General features: G+C 39.1%; 1 long non-coding RNA gene across 1 annotated transcript in view; it reads left to right on the top strand.

The window, feature by feature from the left end:
• LOC110347672 (uncharacterized) overlaps positions 1–16,931 on the top strand; it is a 29,064-nt gene extending 12,133 nt beyond the window's left edge. The window contains exons 2-3 of the long non-coding RNA XR_015441397.1: positions 2,320–2,522; positions 2,922–16,931. This is a non-coding gene — a long non-coding RNA (uncharacterized LOC110347672). The remainder of the gene's footprint in view (positions 1–2,319; positions 2,523–2,921) is intronic.
• The last annotated feature ends 266 nt before the right edge of the window (positions 16,932–17,197 follow it).

Raw genomic sequence — 17,197 nt, 5'->3', positions numbered from 1 at the left:
GTAACTTACTGAGGATTTTTGTGTCTGTGTTCATTAGGAGATTGGCCTGTAGTTCTCCTTTTTGGTTGGGTCCTTCTCTGGTTTTGGCATCAGGGTAATATTAGCTTCCAAGAATGATTTTGGGAGTATTGGTTCCCTTTCCATTTCACTAATGAGTTTGGAAAGCTTTGCATCTTCTGGTTTCCTCTAAGCTGGAACTTGATGCTACCTTACTAGTAATCAATAGATCTGATGCAGGTGACTATATGGAGCCAGATTCTCAGCTTGGCAACAGAGATTTTTCTCATAGTCCCTATTTAACCAACCAAGTGTCTCTATGTCAACATTTTCCATGTATTTCTTTGACTATAGTGGTCAGGTTCCAAGATAATCTCCAATGATCTCCTACTTTTTGTGCTCATGCTCTTGTGTAGTCTCCAACATTGAACTAGAATTAGTTTGTGTGGCCAATAGAGGACAACAGAGGCAGTGGCATGTTGCTTCTGAAATGAGGACATGAAGGAACTGTGGCTTATACCTTGCTTTCCTGAAGTGTCCTGAAGTGGGGAAGCCAGCCACCATGTTGGATACTCAGGCAGTCTTATAGAGGAGTCCACATGAGAAGGAGCTGAGGCCTCACACCTGTGGCCAGAAAATAAATGATACTTTTTCCAGCAACATTTGCATGAATTATCTTGGAAGTGAATTTTCTTGTCCTCTTCAAGCAATCAGATCATTTTAGGTCTAGGTGAACTTCCTGAAAACTCAGGAGAGTCTCTGAACTGGAATTGCCCAATGAGGCTGCTCTTAAACATTTGACCACATACATAGTGTGATGATTAATATTGCGAATATCCCCCAAAGGTTTCATATGTTCATAGGTGGAGCTTTTGGAAGAAAATTGGATCAAGAGGGAGCTATAGATGACTGGCTGTTAGAAAGTAGGGCCCAGTCATGGGAGGCCAGTCACTGGGGGCATGACCTGGAAGGGTATATCTTCTTTCCCAGTCCTTCTCTTTTCTTTCTGCTTCCTTTGAGATAGTTTACCATGGATTATAGCCATGAGTGAAAAAATAAACTCCTTTAAATTGTGGATGCTGGTTGTTGTGTCTTGGTAATGAGAAAGTGATGAAGTCAGATTTTGGTACCAGGATTGGGATCATTGCTGTGATAATCTCACCCATGGTTTAGAAGCCTTTGAAAGTGGCTGGAGGGAAGAATTAGGATTGGTTTGGAGATGCTAGCTAGAGAAGCCCTAGAATGCTGTGAGCAGGGTTTTATGGGAGATTCTAGTCAGAACTCAAAGGACCAGAATGCTGATAAAATTACAGATGTTAAAGACCAGGCCAGGAGGTTCAGATGCAAAAAAGAATGCCACTGGCAGTTGAACTCCAAGCCACATGTGTTATGCTTTGGGAAAACATTGTCTACATTTTGCTAATGTTCTAAAACTTTGTGGGAGACTAAGATTAAGGGCAGCAGATCTGACAAAGGAAATTTCAAAGGAGCCCAATGTTCAGGTTGTGGGATGGGTACTAATGACAGATACTAGCCAGATTCATTTTGAAAATCAGGACCAAAAAGCTCTTTAGATAGTTTTTCAGTTTTGCCAGAAACCACCTGTGAAGTTGGAGCAGAGGAGAGCTTAGTTGCTAAAAGATTAGCATTAAAAATATGAGAAGACTTTGATCAGGAAAATAAGAAGGATGCCTTGAGGGCATCTTGGGAATCTAAATGACCTCACCGTTTGAAGTCTCAAGGTTCCAAAAAATGAAAGACTGCATTAAGAACAGAGCCCCAGGCCACCTGTTCAAAAAGGGCTGGCTACAGAGCTGTGTTGCTGAGATTTCTTTCATAGTGCTCAGCTGTTCAGGCACTTAGAGGCTACTGCAGCATGATCCAAAGGAATCCAGCTATTGTGCTAGTGGCAGACCTTGGTGTCATCCATGTGGTGCTGGTTTTACAGGCATGCAGAATATAAGACCTATGGTGTCAGGGAGGCTTCCACTCAAATTTCTGAGGAACATCTGAGAGGCCAGACACTGTGCCATCAAAAGAGCAGTGCTTTGAACTGTTAGAGTGAAGTTGAAAGTGCAGTGGAGACCCCAGGAATTTGGAACTCATGTGATGTTTTAGTGATTGTGTCAACTTGAGTAATTTAGTTAAGAGAAGCTTAGCTAAATCAACTCAACAATTCCACACCCCAGGGAGGACCCACCTTAGGTCGGGTCATCGCCTGGATAATATAAAGGGGAAATGAGGAAGGACACTACTGCTTCTGTTCCTTCAGGGGAGCTCCAGTCTTCACCTTCACCTTGAACATTATCTTTTGGCTTTCAGTGCAGACTCTTCAGCTTCCAGCATGGATCCTTCAGCCTTCCGGTGTAGACTTTCTAGCCTTCCATTCCAGACCCACTGATCTCCTGATCCAGACTTGCACGGGACACTACAGTGAGCTGCAGACCTTAGACTGAATCCTTGGGTCTCCAGTGTGCAGACAGGCTCTCTGCACTCTTCCTCATCCAACTCTGTGGATGGCCATTGTAAGCTAATCTTGTAAATTCATATATATATTTGTATATCTTGTGCTATATCTGTTTCTCTAGTAAATACTGACTGGTACTGCCCAGAATGTGGAATGTTTGAGGAAAGCTGCAGGCAGTTAGCAAAACCACCTTAAGAAAGAAATTATGAGGGCTACAACAGAAAACGGTGTAGGGGTGGAGCCACCTAAACCCTTTGGTGTTCACATCTTGCCCCAGATGCTGCCCAGGTAGGATATGGAACTACAGTATTTAGTGTTTTCTCTGCTGGGTTTTGGTCTTGATTTAGTCCCATTGGTTTCTATCCCACTATACCTTCCTTCCTTTTGGAGTGGGGATGTTTATCCTGTGCCAGTGTATGTTGGCAATGTAGTAACATTATTTTTGATTTTTTCACAGGCCTCCCAGCTTAGAGTATTCCTTGAGTCTCAGAAGAAATTGGATTTTGACTTTTCAGAACTGCTGAAGCTCTTTAAGACTTTGGTGAAGTCTTAGATACGGATTGAAAACATTTTGTACAAAGATGAAAATGAGTCTTTTGGGAGCCAGGGGAGGAGTTTCCCTTGGAGGCCTAATGTTCTTATAGGCGGTGCTTTCTAAAGAGAATTGGACCATATAACTGACTTGCTATGAGGAGGTGGTGCTTGGTTAGGGGAAGCAGGATGGACGGGGTGTGGCCTAGAAGGGTATGTCTCCCCTCCCAGCTCCTCTTTTCTTTCTCTGCTTCCTAACAACTATGACTTAAGAAGCTTTTCCTCTGCTATGAAGCTTGGCCATGTTATTTCTGCCATGAAGCCAAACAACAAGGAACTATAGTTGTGAGCCAAAGTAAATCTCTCTTTTAAGTTGTGGGTAGCAGAGATTGTGTTCAAGCATTGAGAAAGTGACTAAGTCACACAGCAAGATAATAAATATTCATTATTTAAGCCCCTAAGTTTGAGAGATATTTGTTTTGTAGCAATAGTTAAAACACCTCATTGCCCTAAAGGCTGTAAGTTTCTTTTTTTAAAAAATTTTATTTTATTGGTACATTTTCAGTCTACAATATAATGACATTCCTCACGGGAAATTTGCACCTTTACATACTCTCTCGGTTCTTATTTTTTGCCCTTTACCTGCTCTCCCTTCAACCCCTCTATCCTTCCCTATTTACAAAGTCTTTGTTTCCATTTTTTCATTTTCTCATATTAATTCCATTCCCTTCTTTCCTTTCCCCTACCCCTCCCACTTCCCCTTCCCCTTTGCCCCTTTTCTTTCTATTTCACATTATTTATTATACATTTTAGTCCTTATTTACACTTTCAGTTTCTCACAGTAGAGAAACTATTCAGTATTTATACATGTGTGTCCTATTTATTTCACTTAAGAGTATTGCCTCAATGTGCATCCATTTAGCAATAAATGCCTCTCTAATTTCTCATTTTTTATGGCTGAGTAGTATTCCATTTTATTTTTAAAAACCCCACATTTTCTTTGTCCAGTCTCCACTCCAGTTGATGGGCATTTGGGCTGCTTCCAAGTTTTTGCTATTACAAATTGTGCTGCTATGAAAATGGGTGCACATATATCACTGTGGTATGATTCTTTTAATTCCTTGGGGAAGATACCCAGCAGGGGAATAGCTGGGTCAAATGGGACCTCTAGTCCTAGTTCTCTGAGGTATCTCCATACTGATTTCTACAGTGGTTGCACCTGTCTACACTCCCACCAGCAGTTCCTCTTTCCCCACAACCCCATCAGCATTTGTTATTGGTTGATTTCATGATAGCAGCCATTCTTTCTGGGGTGAGGTGCAATCTCAGCATTGTTTTCATTTGCCTCTCTAGAGTGACCAGTGATGTTGAACTCTTTTTCATATGCTTACTTGCTATTTCTACTTTTTTTGTCTGAGAAATATCTGTTCATTTCAGATGCCCATTTTTGGATTAGGTCTTTAAATTTGGGAGGTCTGAGTTTTTTAAGTTCTTTATACATTCGAGATAGTAGACCTTTGTCTGAGGAACAGCGGGTGAAGAATATTTCCCACATTGTGGATTGTTTCTTCACACTGTTTGTGGTCTTTCTTGCTGTGAAGAAGCTTTTTAATAAGAAGAAATCCCACTTGTTGATTGTTTGTGCTGGTTCACGGGCAACTGAGGTTTTGTTGATAAAATCTTTTCCTACACCAATGTCTTCAAGAGATCTACCTAACCTTTGTTCTGGGTGATTCAGCATTTCTATTTTAATATTTAGATCCTTAATTCATTTCTATTTTAGTTTAGTCCATGGTGAGAGATATAGATCTAGTTGTAACCTTTGGCAAGTTGAAACCCAATTTTTCCAGCACCATTTATTAAAGAGGCTCTCTTTCCTCCAGTGAGGGTGTTTGGCACCTTTATCGCAGATGAGATGGCTGAGTGTGTCTGGTGTGGTTTCTGCATCTTCTAATCTGTTCCACTGATCCTCAGGTCTGTTTCTTTGCCAGTACCATGCTGTTTTTATCACAGTAGCTTTGTAGTATAGTTTCAGGTTGGGAATTGTGATACCTTCTACCTTGTCTTTATTGCCTAATATTGTTTTTTAGCTATTCTAGGTCTCTTCTTGTTCCAAATGAAATTTTGGATTGCTTTCCCCAGGTCTGTGAAGTATGCTGCTGGGATTTCAACTGGGATTGCATTGAATCTATTTAGCAGTTTTGGAAGTATGGCCATTTTCACTATGTTGATCCTTCCTAGCCAGGAGCAAGGGATGTCTTTCCATTTTCTGATATCATCTTCAATCTCTCTTTTCAGAGTGCTATATTTTTCAGAAAAGAGGTCTTTGATTTCCTTCCTTAGGTTGATTCATAGGTATTTCAGTTTTTTGGATGCTATTGTGTAAGGAATTGTTTGTCCTATTTCTGCCTCAGTGAGCCTGTTGTTCGTGTAGAGGAAATTTTTGTGTGTTGACCTTGTAACTAGCTACTTGACTGAATTTGGTTATTAGGTCTAGAAGACTTTTGGTGGCATTCTTGGAGTCTTCTATATAGAGTATCATGTCATCTGCAAATAATGACAATTTGACTTCTTCATTTCCTATCTTTATTTCTTTTATTTTTTTCTCTTGTCTAATTGTTATGGCTAATGTTTCCAAAACTATGTTGAACAAGAGTGGTGATAGTGGACATCCTTGTCTTGTTCCTGATTTTAGTGTGAAGGATTTCAGATTTTGACCATTTAGTATGATATTGGTTGTTGATTTTTCATAGATGGCTTTTATCAGAGTGAGATAGAGACCATCTATTCCAATTTTTTGTAGGGTTTTTATCATAAATGCGTGTTGGATTTTGTCAAATGCTTTTTCTGCATCTATTGAGATGATCATATGATATTTGTCCTTGGCTCTATTGATATAGTGTATTACATTGATTGATTTGCATATGTTGAACCATCCCTGCATCCCTGGGATGAATCCCACTTGATCAGGGTGTATGATCTTCTTGATGATCTTCTGCATTCTGTTTGCCATTATCTTATTAAGGATTTTTGCATCTATGTTCATTAGTGAGATTGGCCTATAGTTCTCTTTTTCAGTTGGGTCTTTCTCTGCTTTGGAGATCAAGGTGATGCTTGCTTCCAGGAATGAATTCAGGAGTATTACTTCCCTTTCAATTTAATTGAAGAGTTTAACCAATAGTGGCAGTAGTTTCTCTCTAAATGTCTTTTAGAATTCAGTGGTGAATCCATCAGAACCTGGGGTTTTCTTAGTTGGTAAGTATTTAATTACGTTTTCCACTTCATTGGTTGATATTGGGTTGTTCAGAATTTTTCGGTCTTCTTTGTTTAACTTTGGTAATTCATTTGTATCTAGGAATCTGTCCATTTCTTCTGTGTTTTCCATCTTATTTGCATATAGATTCTAGAAGTAGGTATTGATGATCCTCTGGATTTCTGCTGAGGCTGTTGTAATTTCACCCTTTTCATTCCTAATTGCATGGATTTGGGCCTTTTCTTTCCTTTTTTTGATAAGTTTGGCTAAGGGTTTCTCAATTCTTTCAAAGAACCAACTCTTGGCTTCCTTGACTCTTTGTATCCTTCTCTTAGTCTCCATTGAAATGATTTCTGCTCTGATTTTTATAATTTCCTCCTTTCTTTGGGCTTTGGCTTTCTCCCACTCTTCGTTTTCTAGAAGCTTGAGGTTCTGCATCAGGTTGTTTAATTGGGCTCCCTTGTTTTCCTAATATGAGTATTCACTGCTATGAATTTCCCTTGTAAGACTGCTTTCATTGTGTCCCATAGATTCTGATAGGTTGTGTTGTCATTGTCATTTAATTGAAGGAACTGTCTGATTTCTTCTTTAATTTCCTCTGTGACCCATTGGTTATTCAGAAGTGTGTTTTTCAATTTCCATGTGCTTATGAAATTCTTGTGGTTTCTTTTGCTATTGATCTCCCATTGCATTGCACTATGGTCTCATAATATACAGGAGATAACTTCAATTTCTTTATACTTACTTAAACATTTCTATGAACAAGTATGTGGCCTATTTTAGAGAATGACCCATGTGTAGCTGAAAAGGATGTGTATTCTGATTTTGTGGGGTGGAATACTCTGTAAATATCTGTTAAGTTCATTTGTTCAAGAGTTCCATTGAGTTCTAATATTTCATTACTTCTTTTTTGTCTAGTTGATCTATCTGTTTGTGACAGTGGGGCATTGAGGTCCCCCACTACAATTGTATTAGTGCATATGTGACTTTTCATGTCCATTAGTATTTGTTTTATATAGTTGGGCACACTAGTTTTTGGTGCATATGTATTTATGATTGTCATCTCTTCTTGTTTGTTTGTTCCCTTTACAAGGAAGTAGTGTCCTTGTTTGTCTCTCTTAATCAGTGTTGGTTTGAAATCCACTTGATCTGTAAAAGCATAGCTACTCTTACTTTTCGTTTGGGTTCCTGTCACATGGAGTATTATTTTCCACCCTTTAATTTTATTCTGTAAGTTTCTTTTTGAATTAAGTGTGTTTCTTGTATGTAGCATATTGTTTGATTTTACTTCTTGACCCATTCTGCCAGTCTATTTCTTTTGATTGGTGAACTGAAACCATGAACATTGATGCTTATAACTGATACTTATTGACTTATCATTGTCATGACTTTTTCTTTTTGTTGGATTTTCCCGTTAACATTCAATTTCTTGTCCCGCCTGATGGATTCATTCTGCTGTGCTTCCTGTGGCTGGGTTCCTCATTGTCTGTTCCTAGGATATTATCTAAAATTTTTTGGAGTGCTGGTTTGGTATTCATGAAGTTCCTAAGGTGATCTTTGTCATGAAAGTATCTTATTTCTCCATCAATTTTGAAAGATAGTTTTGGAGGTACATCAATCTGGTTTGGAGGCTTTTTTCCTCTAGGGCTTGGAATACGTCACTCCAAGCTCTTCTTGCCCTGAGGGTTTGTGTTGAGAAGTCTGCTGTGATTCTGATGGGCTTTCCTTTGTATATGATTTGTTTCTTTTCTCTAACTGCTTGTAGAATGTTGTTCTTCTGTTGAGTTTCTGGAATCTTAACAATTATATGCCTATGTCTGGTTTTTTCTTTTTTATCAAGGCTATTTGGAGGCCTATACGCCTCACTTATCTGTAAGTCATGTTCTTTTCCCCGGCCTGGGAGGTTTTCTGCCATTACTTCTGTGAACAGTTTTTTTTATGTCATCTGCACGTTCTCCTGTTTCTTCATTGACTCCAATCACTCTGATGTTGTTCTTTGCATCTTCTAGAAGTTGTTGGATTGATTTCTCATGTTCCCTTAGAATTTTGAAGCAATTTTTCTTTTCCTCATCACTAATTGCAATCTTACCTTCTATATCTGAAATTCTCTCCTCACATTGGCTCCTTCTGCTGTGTAAACTTTCAATGGAGTTTTTAATCTCCTGGAAATCTGTATATGTTTTATGGATTCCATTTGTTTCCTATGTTGGGATTCCATCATGTTCCTCAGCTCCTCTATTTATTTATCTGTGTCCTCTCTAGATTTACTAATCTTGTCTTGGACTATGGGCACAATCTCTGCTGTTGTCTGAAAAATTATTTCTGATTTCATTTTTTCCAGATCCTCATTTGTTGCCAGTTCAGGGAGTCCAGGTGGTTGAGTGTCAGAGTGTTCCTTTTCATTTCCCTTTGGGCTTGCTGTAGGTGATCTGAAGTTTGGTTTTGAGATTTGTTTACATGTCTTCTCATTCCAAGTGGGGGGTGCTCTTGTTGCCCTCACTGCTCACCACCTCTGTGCTGGGGGTGGTGCAACGGTGACCCAGAAGCCTCTTCCTCTGGGCTGGGAGCAGTGGAACAGCAGCCATGAAGCCCCTACCTCTGGGCTGGGAGTGGTTGAACAGCGGCCCAAAAGCTCCTTCCTCTGGGCTGGGAGCGGTGGAATGGTGGCCCGGTAGCCCCTACCTCTGGTCTGGGAGTGGTGGAACGGTGGCCTGGAAGCCCCTTCTGCTCAGCTGTAAGTTTCTTAAAACAAAAAACAAAACTACAGCAAGAAGAATAACAATATCAAAGTTACATGGTAGTCAGAATTGCAAGACATCATTTCTTCAGCTTTTAATTCATTATATATAGGAAAAGGAAATCTTATGTGGTCTTGTGCTCTCTTTAGTTTAAGAGTCATGAGGGACAAGGGTAGGGGCCTGATTGCAAATTCGGCAATATCACTTCTTTGTTTAAAACCATTTACTACTTTCCTGTTGCAATTAGAAATATTTTGTATCTTTTACAATTAACTAATTAATGAGCAAATGGATGCCCATTAATTAATTGATGTATACTGTGGAGATACTTGGAGAAGACATTTGCACTGGGCTTTGCAGGATAAATGCGCACTAAAGCTCAATGATGGAGCTAAGAAAAAAAGGTCAAGAAGAAAAACTGTCCTTAACTATTCCTTGGTGTCCCCTCTGCCTTGCTCAGAATTCATCCCTTCAGGAAGGTGACTCTTGACCATCTCACTTAAGGTATTTGCTCTCAGAATTTCTAAACAATATCTGCTTATTTCCTGTCTAGCACACCATTTCATCTGTAATTATCTTACTGTATTATTGGTTCATTATTTTCCTCTTCTCTGACTAAAAGGTAAGCTTTTTGAAAGTAAGGGTCATTTTGCTTTATTCAACACTCTTTCTCCAGTGCTTGGCAGTAGTCAAAGCTTAGCAAACAGTTTTTGAATAAATGAATTAATAATGACCCAGTCTTTGTAACTAATTGGCTAATGCCTCTGATTTAGGTAAACCATAGAAGTAGAGTTAACCAAATTAGGAGAAAAAATCCATACTTGTGTTAGAGTAGAGAAATTCTCAGAATAAAAAAAGGGAGGTGCAAGATCACTGGGATTGTTTCATTAAGTTTTAATTGGGACATTTCTCTTTTATCAAATGATTCTTCCCAAGGAAGAGAATTGGCAAAGGGTGAAATCAGGGTATTTAAAACATCCATTAAATATCAGGCTTAGTGTTAGTTCTTTACCTGCATTACCTAATTTAATCTTTGTAAGAATCACAAGTTACTTTGAATGTATTTTGCATGCATCTGAAGTAACTCTTCCACTCAAATCTGGTTTAATGGGAGAGTTGGATGGCAACTTTTCTCCAAAGACCAGGAGGGTACTGATTAATACTATTTTTGGCTGTAAGTTATAGTATACTTGAATATAATAAGTAGATAGTGATTTATTTTTCTCAAGGGAGGTAGTAACAAGCTCGGACTTAGAATCTCAAAAGTGCTGAGGTGGAAATTCTGAGCTTCATGGTCATAAGATGCCTACTGTAGTTCCAATCATCACATCTGCATCCAAGACTGGAAGAAAAGAATGAAGACAGAACTGTGTCTGCCAGCCTTTCCCATTGATCCTTCTCCTTAGAAAAGCAAAAGCTTTGCCCCAAATCAATTCCTTGTTGTACTCCACTGACATAACATTGGTCATAGCTGGTCAATACATATGACTGTGTAAAACAGCAAGGGAAGCTAGAGAATGAGAAGTATAGTCCACATAACTTGCTCACCCCTCCAGAATCAACCACTGTGATATGAGAAATCTACTTGGGGCTGCGATTAAGCCACAAAAAAGAAACTGATTCCTGGTAACACCTAAAATTTATAGCAAAATAAATAAACAAAACAAATAAATTAAAAATCCCACAAAAAGCCTGTAGATTTACTTGTATAGATTTGTCAATATGAACTGAATTCAAGTGCTTAAATATTTGAAACTTTTCGAGCACCACAGTCAGCTGCAGATGTTTTCCTGGGTTGATGATCAATACAACATGAAAAATAAGAGATCTCAAATGAGCGACTTATGCCTTTATTCTCACCTGGCCTCCTTAGCTTCCTGTTTTATTGTGTATTCCTCACTAGCAGATATGCTAGGAGAAAGTTTGTCTTGCAATAACACACCACAAACACCTTCATAGCTTTGCTACTTCAACAGCTTGTGTGTTAGTCTTTCAAAAACTTGCCACTTCTGCTGGACATGCAGAAAATGCTGTCTGTGAAGACTCCACTTGTAAAGGGTGAAGGAAGAAAAAAGGGGAAAGCTTGAAAGAGGAGAGGAACAAAGGAAAGAAGAGAAAGAGGACAAAAAGGTGGAAGGAAGAAAGGAAAAAGAAGAGTCTAGGAAGGTTGGAGCAACGAAAGGTAAAATAGGGTTTTGTTTTGTTTTGTTTTGTTTTTTGATACTGGGGATCAAACTCAAGTCCTTGCTCTTATGCAGCAGGCGGCAAAACCACTGAGCTAAATCCCTGGCCCTAGGTTTTGAAAAAATAAACACCAAAATATAGAAGGAAAAAAGTAAGACAGAATAGAAGGAAAGACTAGGAAAGGCAAGAGAGAGAGAAAGGAGGATGGCAACCTGCTCCATGCAAGCTTTACACTTTGAAGGGCTTTACTGTATTTAATCTGCACAACAGCCCTGCCAGACAGATTTCTCCATGCCCATAGTACAGATTAGGAAACCAAGGCCCTGCAGCACACAGTGATTCACTGAAATGACTAGGAATGGGTCCTTGCATTTAGCACAGGCTTTTCACTTCAAATCCCAGAACAAAGACACCCAGGAGAAAAGATGTAAAACAAATGAGAATGGGAGGAGTCAGGCCAGGCTGACCCCAAGAAAAAAATGAGTCAAACTAGCCTGGGTTAAGATCAAAGGGGACATCTGGTGCCCTTTTGACTTCATTAAATCTGCGGTTACTCTTTACAGACTGTGCACACTATTAGGGTGATTAATTGGATTTGAGTGTACTTCTTCCAAACTCCAGGAGGTTTGCCAATAAGCAGTGTTCAGATATTATGGCTATGAAACTCAGAAGGAAGTTATCATAAACAATGTGAGTTCCTTGGCTTTGGCTTTGGATGAAGTTGATGGCTCCAAGACAAGATTCAGTAATGAGTTCTCTGTGTGCTTAGAGTCTAAGAGTTCCCATGGTGAGGTGATCCCCCTGGGATCCCCACATAGGAGGCTTCTTTGTTCTGGGCTCTCAAATTGGCAAAAGAGCGCAAACCTACCATTTGATGATATGTCTCCAAGATATGGTCTAAAAATCATCTGTTGACATCACCTAGTAGAATCTAAAATGTGTCCAGATTAGAGCTTGAAGAATGGCATATGCTGCTTGGAAGAATGTTCACGAGAAAAATGTGAAAACTGCTTTACAAAATGAAATGATGCAACACTCTTGATTCCATGGAAGATAATATTTTTTGGAGACTATAGACACTGGTGACTTTGAGTTAAAAAGTTACTCAGAAGAGAACCACTTTTGAAGGTCTCCGAACTATATTTCTTAATTTATATAACTTGTGATTTTCTTTTTACATCTATCCAAGGGTGATATGTATGTTTCTTTAGTTATATTTAAAATGTTTTTTCAATAGATATAAAATTGAAATTGAAAGTGACAGACATGGCTTTATAGTTAGAAGTGTTGTTTATTAGTAAATGTCTCACAATTATTGGTGTCATGTTCTAAGAAATACACTATGTTGTGGTCATAATTTAGTCACTGACTTATGGCAGGAAGGGATCCTGGAGATCAAAGCCTTTTGTTTCACAGGTGCAGTAAGTGGTAAGTGAAGCTCGGGGAGATTGAATGGTTCTCACATGATCATGACACCAGCTAGTGGTGAAGCTGGCCTGGGTTATAGAACCGCATCTTCTGTCCCAGCTTCTTCACCAGGTGGGGTCATGATCCCGAGGCCAGTGAATCCATCTGAGTGAGATGAACACAGCCCAGGAGCTGGATCTGGCCTAGGCCTTGTGACTCGACTCCTTCCCACCTCAATGTACTCATCTGCACAGTTCATGAATAATACTACATGTCCCCATATGCATCTAAGACACACCTAAGACTCTGTGCCACCTTTGGCCAAGGTAAGATGCATTGAATGTGGGTCAGAGTGGTACTGCAAAGCTACCAGTATTGAAGTGTGTGTGTGTGTGTGTGTGTGTGTGAAAGGCTGATTGCTTTCCTCCCTTCTTCCTTCCCTCCCTTTGTTTTGTCTTGCCCTTCCTTTTCTGTTTCTGCCTCTGTTTGTTCCACTTTCTTTTTTTTTCATTAAGAAAAATCTTTAAACAGACCTTTGTTTCTGCAAAGGCAAAGCAAACCTCTTCTGGAACAGGGAGTTCAACAGAGGAAAGTGAATTTGTAAAAAATGAATCTGTAGAAAAGGAAAAAAATGGAAACAAAGTTTTTGTAAACAGAGGGGTGGAGGAGTTGAAGGAAGGGCAGGGGAATGGGGAAAAAATAAGAATCAAGATATATCAGGTAAAGGTACAAATTCCCAAAGATGAATGCTGTCATATCGTATACCTAAAATGTATCAATAAAATTAATGAATTAAAAAATAATGTCAAGTTGAACCTCTCCATGAATGTTCTGGGGTCTGGCAGGGGAATGGAAGGATCTTCCTCTCTGGAAAAATGTGCTTGTAAACCAAGATTCAGTGGAGAAAAGCTTAGATCAAGGAACACCATGTACAGGAGCACAGAGACTTGCTCATTTATCCACTCTACAAATAATGAGCTATTGCTCGGTGCCAGGCTATAAGCTTGGCCTCGATTTCAAAGGATTTTTCCCCTTCTTTTTATGTGAACTCTCTTGTTATACCCTAACCCTAGCCCTAACCCTAACTCTAAGCCCAACCCTCTCTTCTGATATTCAGTAGAGCTTTGTTAACTCTCACAGTCTTGTCTTAATTGGCTTCTGCAGGAATATGGGGAGAGGTGTGTGTGTCTATATTTAGAGAGATAAATAACAGCTGGAGAAGAAGCTATTCACAAGGAGTGACTTTTGGTGGGGGACACCTCAGGAGGTGACTACGGTGACCAGGAAATCCAAGATGGGAGAGGATGGTCAGGCAAGTTTTCCCAGAATAGTTGAATTGAGATTGGAAGGCTCAGAAAGATTAGCCAAGCAAAGAAAGTGGGCATGGTTTTCTCTGCAAAGGCAGTGACATGATCAAAAGCACAGAAAGACCAAACTGCAGAGAGCAGAAACTGTGTGTCAGAGGGATGCGGAGTGAGTCCAAGGACAGCATGTTTATAGTGCAATGTCTGGACCATTACCCCAGTCATTGCCCTAGATCCAAATACCACTGAATCTTTTTTAAAAAATCCTTTTGCTTTTTGAGATAGGGTCTTGCTATGTATTTCAGGCTGGCCTTCAATTCACTATGTAGCCCAGGATGACCTCAAACTCACAGTGCTCCTCCTGCCTCAGCCTCTAGAGTGCCAGATTAAGTTGTGAGGCACCATGCCCAGCTGCTGGACCACTGAACCTTACAGTATGCTCTGCAGAGTATCAGGATTCTTGTTACAAGTGAAATACAGAATGTTATTCAACATCTATACTATCAAAATCTCTGTGCTGCTCATGGGGATTAAAAAACAAAATATTTAATCAGGAATTAGCCAAGTTTTTTGTAAAAGATCATATAATAAATACTCCAGGCTTTGATGGCCATGTCCTCTCTGTCACACCTGCCACCATAGCCCAAAACAGTTACAGACAGTATGTGAAAGATCAATGAGTGGCACGGCTGTGTTTCAGTAAAACTTGATTTATAAAACTGTGAACAAGGGTTAAAATGATTAAAATGAATAATTGATAATTTGAAATAGGAAAAAAGGTCCAAAGAAGAAGGAGTGAAGGGAGGGGAAGGGGAAAGGAAAGGAGGGAAAGGAAAAACTATGAGAAAAGAAAAAAAATTGGAAATGAAGTCTATGTAAATAGGGAAGGGCTGAGGGTTTGAAGGGTGCACAGGTAATGGGGAAAAAAAAAAGAAACAAGATATATCATGTACAGGTACAAACACCCAATGATAAATGTAAATGAATTGTATACCTAAATTGTACCAATAAAAGAACTAAAAAAAAAACAGCCCTGTATGCTGTAATTTGCTAACCCCAGCTTTAAGGAATTCTCACACTCTGTTACTTTTGAGGACCAATGATCACATTGATCCTTATCTCTGCATTACTGGTTACTTTTCTTCTCTCCTTTTTCCTGTACCTACTCTAAGTATCTCTGTACCCTCTAAGTTTCTCACAGTTATTCGTATTCTTCTGCCTTAAACAATTCAAGGAAGTAAGTTTGAGGGACACAAAATACGAGTGATTATTACAGTTAATATATATACTTTTCATTTGAAATTTGCTAGATCTTAAGTGTCCTTACTTTGTACACACACACACACACACACACAGCATTATCTATGTGATGTGATGGATTTTGTTAACTAATTTGACTATGGTAACTGTTTATAATGTATGCACAGATCAACTCATTACATTATGTCTCTTAACTGTATAAAATTTTATTTGTCAGTTATGTCTCAATTAATCTGAAAATGAAAAAAAAAAACAATTCCAGCCCTTGGAAAAAATACCATAGACAGTATATTCAACCACAGATATTTACTCCTCCCAGTTCTGAAAACTAAGTCTAACATCAGACTACAAACACAGGTTGGTTTTTGGTTGGAATCTTCTTGCTGATTTACAGATGGCATGGTTGGCTGCCTCTTCCTGGGGCAAGGAGGGAATCGGCTCTCTCGTGCACCTTACAAGGACACCAATCCTGTTCATGCTGACTCTACCCTCATGGCCTATTCATTTGCCAAAGGCCCCAGCCCATCATTTTGGCATAATTTTGTGGATTAGGGTTTCAACATGTGAGTTTTGGGGAGACACAAACATTCAGTCTGTAGTATCCTCCCTGATGGTTATTAATCAACTTCATTAGTTAAGATTCTTTTGATTGGAAACTATATAAAAACACACTAGATAGTTTAAGTCAAGAAAAGAAGAGTAGAAGAAATTTCATGTTAGAAAATTGAGGTAGCTCACCGAGTCAAAGGAAAAGATGAACAACAAAACTTGTGGAAGATAAAGACCAATGAGTCTCAAGATTTCAACAGTAGGAATTACTGATCTTCTCTCCAGGTTATAATCATTATAATCCAACTCAGCTCCAAGGCCTCTCAATTCCAGGACCTTACATTCAGTTTTCCCATTCTAAGAAGAGAGAAATGGATTGACTTCCAATCTGGGTTAGGGACTTCTTTCTCAAGAGCACCATTTTTGGTTTGTAGGCATGGTTCCATGGTACTCCATGTGGACACTGAAGGATGGGCAGAATCACCTGATTTGGAGTTTCCAGAAGTACGAGGCATTTATTGTACATCTACTGTAGGTCAGAGAACATGTAGTCAGAAGAATGCAATGTTGCTCCTGTGTATAACAGTTTATAGTATTGGGAAACTGTACACCTCATCAACTTTTCAAAAATGTGTTCTCAATTCATTTAAAATTTGGCTCTTGGCCATGTTATCCTCCTGTAATGATGTGCAGTCTTAGAATTAGGAGTTCTAGCTCTGGACTTAGGCACATATGGATTCAACTTGATCTAATTATGGCCTTAGGTATGGAGGGAGGGGGAGAAAGAGAGAGAGAGAAAAAAGTTTTGATCACATGATACTCAGCATGAGGTACTACTCATATTGCAAGACTGCTCATTTGTCAAGTTAAAATTTTTTAGAAATGTTTGTACATCTTACAAAACACTCGCAGATCAGGTTCGTTGCATTCCAAGGTTTGACTGTACTTTATGGGAGAGAAATACCACCACCCTGAATCTATACAGATAAACTGAGGTTACAGCAGGGAAAATAAAATGTTTTGATTCTTCACAATTATTAAGCAAGCAGTTGAGGTTTGAATATTGCTCTGCAAACCTTCCAACTTCTTATCACCCTTTCTCCTTTGCTTAGGACATTCTGGACACAGTGACATACTTCTTTAAGTCTGCAAGATCATTCATGTGTATGGACTTTTGTGCTTACCCTTCCCTCTGGCTTGTTAACAGAAAGTGGCAAGAATGATGGCATAAGTGTGGTTGAAGCCAGGGGGAATATTTTGAAGGGCATTAATGATAATGTGTCTTTTACTGTAATAAATTTTAAAAATTTAAGCATATATCAATCTTTTGATCAGCCCTTGTTTATAATTTCAACTTGTCTTTGGCTTACACTTGTAAAATGGAAGTAGATATTTTAAACGATAGACTTGTAAGGTAATAGAGAAATTTTGTGTTTCTGACGCCTATTTTAGAGGGTTTTTTCCCCTGTGGAGAAAATTAGAAATTAAAATCAAAAGGAAAAAGAGG

Source organism: Heterocephalus glaber, unplaced genomic scaffold (genome assembly GCF_053883595.1).
Source record: "Heterocephalus glaber isolate CG9 unplaced genomic scaffold, H.glaber_assembly_v1.0 deba00000281, whole genome shotgun sequence".
Lineage (NCBI taxonomy): Eukaryota > Metazoa > Chordata > Mammalia > Rodentia > Bathyergidae > Heterocephalus > Heterocephalus glaber.
Note: the sequence above shows the minus strand (reverse complement) of the source record. Positions and strands in the feature narration are given on the sequence as shown.